This window comes from Tursiops truncatus, chromosome 1 (genome assembly GCF_011762595.2).
Source record: "Tursiops truncatus isolate mTurTru1 chromosome 1, mTurTru1.mat.Y, whole genome shotgun sequence".
Taxonomy (NCBI): domain Eukaryota; kingdom Metazoa; phylum Chordata; class Mammalia; order Artiodactyla; family Delphinidae; genus Tursiops; species Tursiops truncatus.
Genome location: NC_047034.1, coordinates 129,987,529 through 129,993,997, shown reverse-complemented (window position 1 = coordinate 129,993,997; position 6,469 = coordinate 129,987,529). Strand labels below are relative to the sequence as shown.

The window sequence follows — 6,469 nt, the reverse complement described above, 5'->3', positions numbered from 1 at the left end:
TCCTGTCCAGAAACCAACCTTGCTGAAACTCTAATCTCAGACATCTAGGCTCTCGAACTGTGAGAAAAGAAATGTCTGTCGGTTAAGCCACCCGGTCTATGGCATTCTGTTATGGTAACTTGAGCTAAGACAGAGCTAATGATCATGAAACTTCTCTGAGAACCAGTCTCCTTACTTTTAGTCTTGTGCTATGTCAATATAATATAATGGCCAGCATTGAACTACTGAGAATGATCACTTGAATTTCAAGCAATTTTTCCTGAACTTATAATTGGGGCTGCCCCAAGCGGCTGTCTCTTCATCTAGCAAGTAACAGAAGTATTACTATAATGAAAATATCCTTCAGAGGGGAAAAAATGCAATAATCATCATAAATGTGCAACAAATCCTATGGATTTTTCTTTAGCAATAAACTTTTAAACTAATTCCTTTTTTAAAAAAGTCCTCTTGTTATTGAGGAATGGTTTTTTTCTTATGCCTAATGTTTCCTTCCTATAAAGACAGCTAAGCCCTGTCTCTTCCCTTTCCTCATTTGAACCTAACTGATAAAACTTTATAAAGAATGCTCACATTGGCTTAACTCTTCTTTCTCTTGAGATGAGCCTATCCAAAGTAAGCACAAACTCTTTGCTTTTCCATGTTAAAAATCTTACCTATGCCGTCCTTCCATGTAAGAAAGCCCAGGACCTAGTGGGTAAGTATACCTAATGTCAGGATTTTGCTACAAAGCCTATTTGGCTCTCACACTAAGCCAACATAGCCTGTATCAGTAATAAAGACGCTATTTTGGCCTCAGCATTTACTCTCTTTACAAAATCTCTCAAATTACTCGGAAAGAAGAGCAGGGTGTTATCTAATGCAAGTCCTTTCATAGAGCACCAGCATAACTGCAGGACAAACTTTTTTTTTTTTTTTTTTGCAGTACGCGGGCCTCTCACTGCTGCGGCCCCTCCCGCTGCGGACCACAGGCTCCAGACGCACAGGCCCAGCGGCCACCCCCCACGGGCCCAGCCGCTCCGCGGCACGCGGGATCCTCCCCGACCGGAGCACGAACCCGCGTCCCCCGCATCAGCAGGCGGACTCCCAACCACTGCGCCACCAGGGAAGCCCAGGACAAACTTGATTTCAATTGTCTCTACCATTTGAGAAGCCAGGAGAAAACATGAACCTTAATGGAGGTGGAATTATCCTTGCTATGACTGCAGTAAACGTTTGTTGAAGGGGAAAAAAAATGGAAAGGGAAGATATACCATATACATGCAGTTTTAATGGGAAGCCTATTTCTGCCATATACATTAGAGATATTGTTCAAGAACAGTTCATCCATGTGAAAATATTAGCACTGTAATTCTGCCAAGGTCAGTAAGACCTAGTGATTTGCTGAGATATCACCTTCATTTCACGGGGTAAATAAAGGCTCCTTTTTCAGTATGTCCTATCGAAGAAGGCACTCCATAGCAACAGTTAAATTATGAATACAGCACATATGTTCCATACCATATCATTTACAGCACAATTTAGCATAGACATAATGCTTTGTAACAAACTACAATACCATTCACAAAATGCATTTAAATAGCATAATTTAGTTCATTAAATTCAATCATTTACAGTAAATCAAAATCATCATAGGAATTGAAGAGAGTACACAGTTGTTTGTTTGAATAGTTAAGCTAGGTAAGTCAATTTCTTTTTGAAGGTCAAGGACAGAGTTATTTCCATTTTCTGTTATAAAAAAGATACAGCTGGTGTCAAAAGATAATTTAATGTCACCTCAAAATGATCAACACTCTTTTCTTTCCTCCCCCCTCTCTCTCTCTCTCCTGGTTGCATATCATATCCCTGCCACTCCTAAAATATATCCGATTCTCCGAAAACATTTTACATACTAGTTAACTAGAATGTGTCTGCAGATTTCACAAAATCTCAAATGGACAATTTCTTTAAATTTTTAACCAAAACATGTACATTTGGCCCTGAGAAAGGTTCAAACACTACATCACAGTACATGTCATCATCTGCTTATCTGTCTGCTTTTCATACCATATTGTAATCCCCTTGTGGGTAGGAGCCTAGTCAATCATATTTAGATTCCTACAACCTAGCACAGTGTTTGTTGATTGTAAATTCCTTGAAAGCTAGGATTCGTTCCTTTATTTATCTATTTTTATTCCTTCTGGCGCCTACCATAATGCTTTACACAGACACAGTAAACATTCATTGATTTAAAAATCTCACTGGAGGGGCTTACCTAAGGACATATTTTATAAGCACACAAATTCAGTATATTTTTTATCGTCTTAGTAAACCAGTGCCTAGAAAGACAAAGGCAAAGTAAGAAAAGAGAGGACCTCTCCAGGATTTAACACAAACTATTTGACCTCTCTGATTGTTACACAGCCCAATGTACTCTGAGCAGAATCACATTCCAGGTGGCCACAACTGTCTCCACCCTTCAAGTCTTTCTCTCAGCCTTTGCATAAAATGCTTTCAGCACAAACTCAGCAGTAATCAACAGTATGAGGATTTCAGCTCGAGTGCACCTGCCTTAAGGTTAGTGCAATCTACACAGCATTCATGGGCTCAGCATTTACCTAGATGTTCCATAACCCTGTATATGCCTTGCCCTAGGTACTGTGTTAATTGCAGAGGATACGGACTCAAGTAAGACCTGAACTCTCTCCTCAGGCTGCTTAGAATCTAGCGGGGCACACCATCAACAATGCAGTGTCTGAGGTAAGCACAAGTGCTCAGAGAGAGAGAGAGCACACTATCTTGATAACAAAAAGATAGCACTCCCCACCCCATGTGAAGAACTGATTTCCACTCTCAGCCCTTTATGAGAGGGCCAGTGATACACTGGAGGAAGTTTAAAAGGAGAGCTGTCAGATGGAAGGGCTGCCTTCTCACATTTCCTCCCCTCAGGCTACCTTTCCCCTTACTTAAAAAGGAGGGAGAGTGGGAAAGAATGTTGGAAGATTAAGGGGGAAATTTTTTTAATTGAAAGGAACTGTTCTTGAAATTATCTGAGTATTGCTAAGGTGAGTATTGCTGGTTTGAGGAACCAAGTCAGAGTCCATTACCATGAACAGCCTTTAATTGTATTAACGCCCTACACTGAGAATATCAATAGCTCCACAGAGACCAAGCAACAAAAAACTCCTTAGATTGCATTAAAGACCTCTGTACTCTGGCTTCAGTCTTGTCTCTCTTAGTATCAGAGACTGCTAGTTTCCTCCAATATCCATTTCCCCCTTCCTCTATCAGTAATAAAAATTTTAGCTAGAAACACAGTCACCCAGAAAAAAAATTGTTCCCCAGCTTCCCTTGCAGTTAGATGTGGCCATGTGACTAAATTCAGGCCAACAGGACACTAGTGAAAATGTCAGTAGGAAAATTCTGGGAACCTAAAGAGACAGTGGATGCGTACCTCATCCTGCCCACTGGGACATGCCATGCCAATCCTGGATTGCCTACCTCCAGATTTTTAATTAAAAGGGAAATTATTTTCTATTGTATTTCAGACACCGAATTCAGCCTCTATTTGAACATTCTGTTATTTGCAACCTCCCTTTCCCCCAGGTCCTCCTCTGGTGGCCTGCTATGAGCCAGGCGCTGTGCTAAGTCTCTAAATACCTCATCTCATTTCAATCCTCACAAATACCCTGTTAGGTAGCTACTATTATTAGCTTTGTTTTACAGATGAAGAAACTGAGACTTAGAAAGATGAATTTACTTGCTAACAAGAGGCAAAGCCAGGTTTTTGAACCCAGGCAGTTTGTCTCCAGAGGCCACGCTTATAATCTCTATAACAACACTGTCCTTTCCACAGGGATGGAAGCGTTCTATGTCTGTGCTGTCTAATACGGTAGGCACTACCCACATGTGGCTGTGAAGCACTTGAAATATGGCTAGTACAACTGAGGAGCTGAAGTTTCTATTTCATTTAATTTTAATTAATTTAAATTTCAATAGCCACATAGGGGTAATGGCTACTGTGTTGAATGCTGCAGCTCTAAAGATTCTGTGTTGAAGCTCTAGAAAATAGCACCAGCATGCTTTGTGTTGACCAGGTGCTCGGTAGATATTTGCTTTAGTACTCTGAATTGGACTGAGGTGAACATCAACCACACTAGATATAATCGATGTAGATAAAAAAAAACAAACCCTGAAAAAGGGACAAACTTAACAAATTCAGGGACATGAAAAAAAGACAAAGTTGAAGCAACAACAACAACAAAAAACACTCAAGCTCAGCATTTGCAGCAGAAGAGAACACTCAACTCATTTTGTCTTTGCTCAAGCAGAGTCTGGAAGAGGTATGTCAAGATGACCAATTAAATGACGTATAAACCCAGTTTAATAAAAGCTGGGCTTGGGCTTCCCTGGTGGCGCAGTGGTTGAGAGTCCGCCTGCCGACACAGGGGACACGGGTTCGTGCCCCAGTCCGGGAGGATCCCACGTGCCGTGGAGCGGCTGGGCCGGTGAGCATGGCCGCTAAGCCTGCGCGTCCGGAGCCTGTGCTCCGCAACGGGAGAGGCCACAACAGTGAGAGGCCCGCGTACCGCAACAAAACAAAACAAAACAAAACAAAAAAAGCTGGGCTGGCATCCATTTACAAAAACCTTCAGAGGACACTGAGGTTTCTCATGCTATCTTTAAAGAAACTGTCTGTAAAAGGTTGGAATGGGTCTCACTAGGCTGGAAAGAATAAGTTCAGATCACTGTATTTAACAAACATTCATCATAAATTCCATTTTTCATTTGGTAGGGAAATGACAGAAACTCACTCTCTCCTGGTTACAGTAATTCAGAGCAAAAAACCTTCTAGTTATACTATCAGGCCAAACTCTAAATTTTAGGCCCCTTTGGAATTTTTCACTCTTGCTTTTACCCCACCGAGGTGGGGCACTAAAGAATGCAGCCAGGGACCCGCACCGTTAGGTGAGCTCCTCCCAGCCTGGCCATTCCCAGTGTGACCTTTCACCAGGTCCCTGGCATAAGGCAGTGTGTCGTCTCCTGGAGCAAAGCCAGAATGTAAGATGAAAAGCCACATGTGGAGGATGACGCAAGGGAAATAATCATGACCCTCATACTGAGAGCCAGAAAGAAATCTGAGGTCTTAAGCACGCTGGTTCCTAAGCCTGGGGGTTTTACTCAGCATTAAAACTCCCTTAACATTTTATTTTGTAGGGCTTCCAGACACCGAACGGTGAGCATACTAGCAGTCAAACTTTGGGTGTACCACTCTGCACTACCCACAGAGGGGTCTAGATGGTGTTGTCCTGGGTTTCCATAATAACTTAAAGGGAAAGTTTCACAATAACCAGAGCCTTTGATGTCCCACAAATGAAGGAAGAGGATGTCCTTAAATTCCAAGCAGCAGGAGTCCACTTAGGTGGCACCAACCTTGACTTCCAGATGGAACAATACATCTCCTAAAGGAAAAGTGACGGCATCTACATTATAGATCTGAAGGGGACCTGGGAGAAGCTTCTGCAGATGGCTTCTGCCATTGTTACCATTTAAAAACTGATCAGTGTCATATCCTCCAGGAACACTGGCCAGAGGGCTGTGCTGAAGTTTGCTGCTGTCACTGGAGCCACTCCTATTGCTGTCCGCTTCACTCCTGGAACCTTCACTAACCAGATCCAGGCAGCCTTCCAGGGGCCGCGTCTTCTGGGGGTTACTGATCCCAGGGCTGACGACCAGCCTCTCACAGAGGTGTTGTACGTGAACCCACCTACCACTGCTCCCTGTAACACAGACTCTCCTCTGCGCCCTGTGGACACTGCCATCCTTGCAGCAACAAGGGAGTTCACTCAGTGGGTCTGAGGTGGTGGATCCTGGCCCAGGGAGTTCTGCACATGCGTGGTACCATCCCGTGTGCACACCGTGGGAAGTCATGCCTGATCTCTGCTTCTACAGAGGTGCTGGAGAGACTGAAAAGGAAGAGCAGGCCATGCTGAGAAGGCCATGGCCAAGGAGGAACATCAGGGTGAATGGACTGCTGCAGCTCCCAAGTTCACTGTATTCTACCCGCGGTCGCAGACGGGTCTGAAGGCGCAGGTGCCTCTGTGCCTGCCCAGAAGTTCCTGCACAAGACGGGAGCCCTCAGCCCGCCACTGAGGACTGGTCTGCAGCTCCCACTGCTCAGGCCACTGAAAGGGTAGGAACAACCTCTGAGTGGTCTTAAGCTGTTCTTCCCCAAGCTTTTAAGCAGAAAACAGAAATAAGGTAGATAGAAAATAAACATCCGTTTCTTTAAAAAAACAAAACAAAAAACAGTTCTGGGTATAAAGTGTTTGTACTATTCAACTCAAGGGCCCATTGAGTCCAACAAACATTTTTTTAGTTCCTACTATGTGATGGCAATGCTGAGTGCTAAGAGCACAGATAGGAATACAATGACACATAACAAACATTGGGACATTCTGGAACAATGTCTTATGGAGAACAAATAGTTTTA

The 6,469-nt window shown here is 43.4% G+C and overlaps 1 pseudogene; it reads left to right on the top strand.

The window, feature by feature from the left end:
• The first annotated feature begins 4,918 nt into the window (after positions 1-4,918).
• On the top strand, positions 4,919-6,196 carry LOC117314283 (small ribosomal subunit protein uS2-like; annotated as a pseudogene).
• The last annotated feature ends 273 nt before the right edge of the window (positions 6,197-6,469 follow it).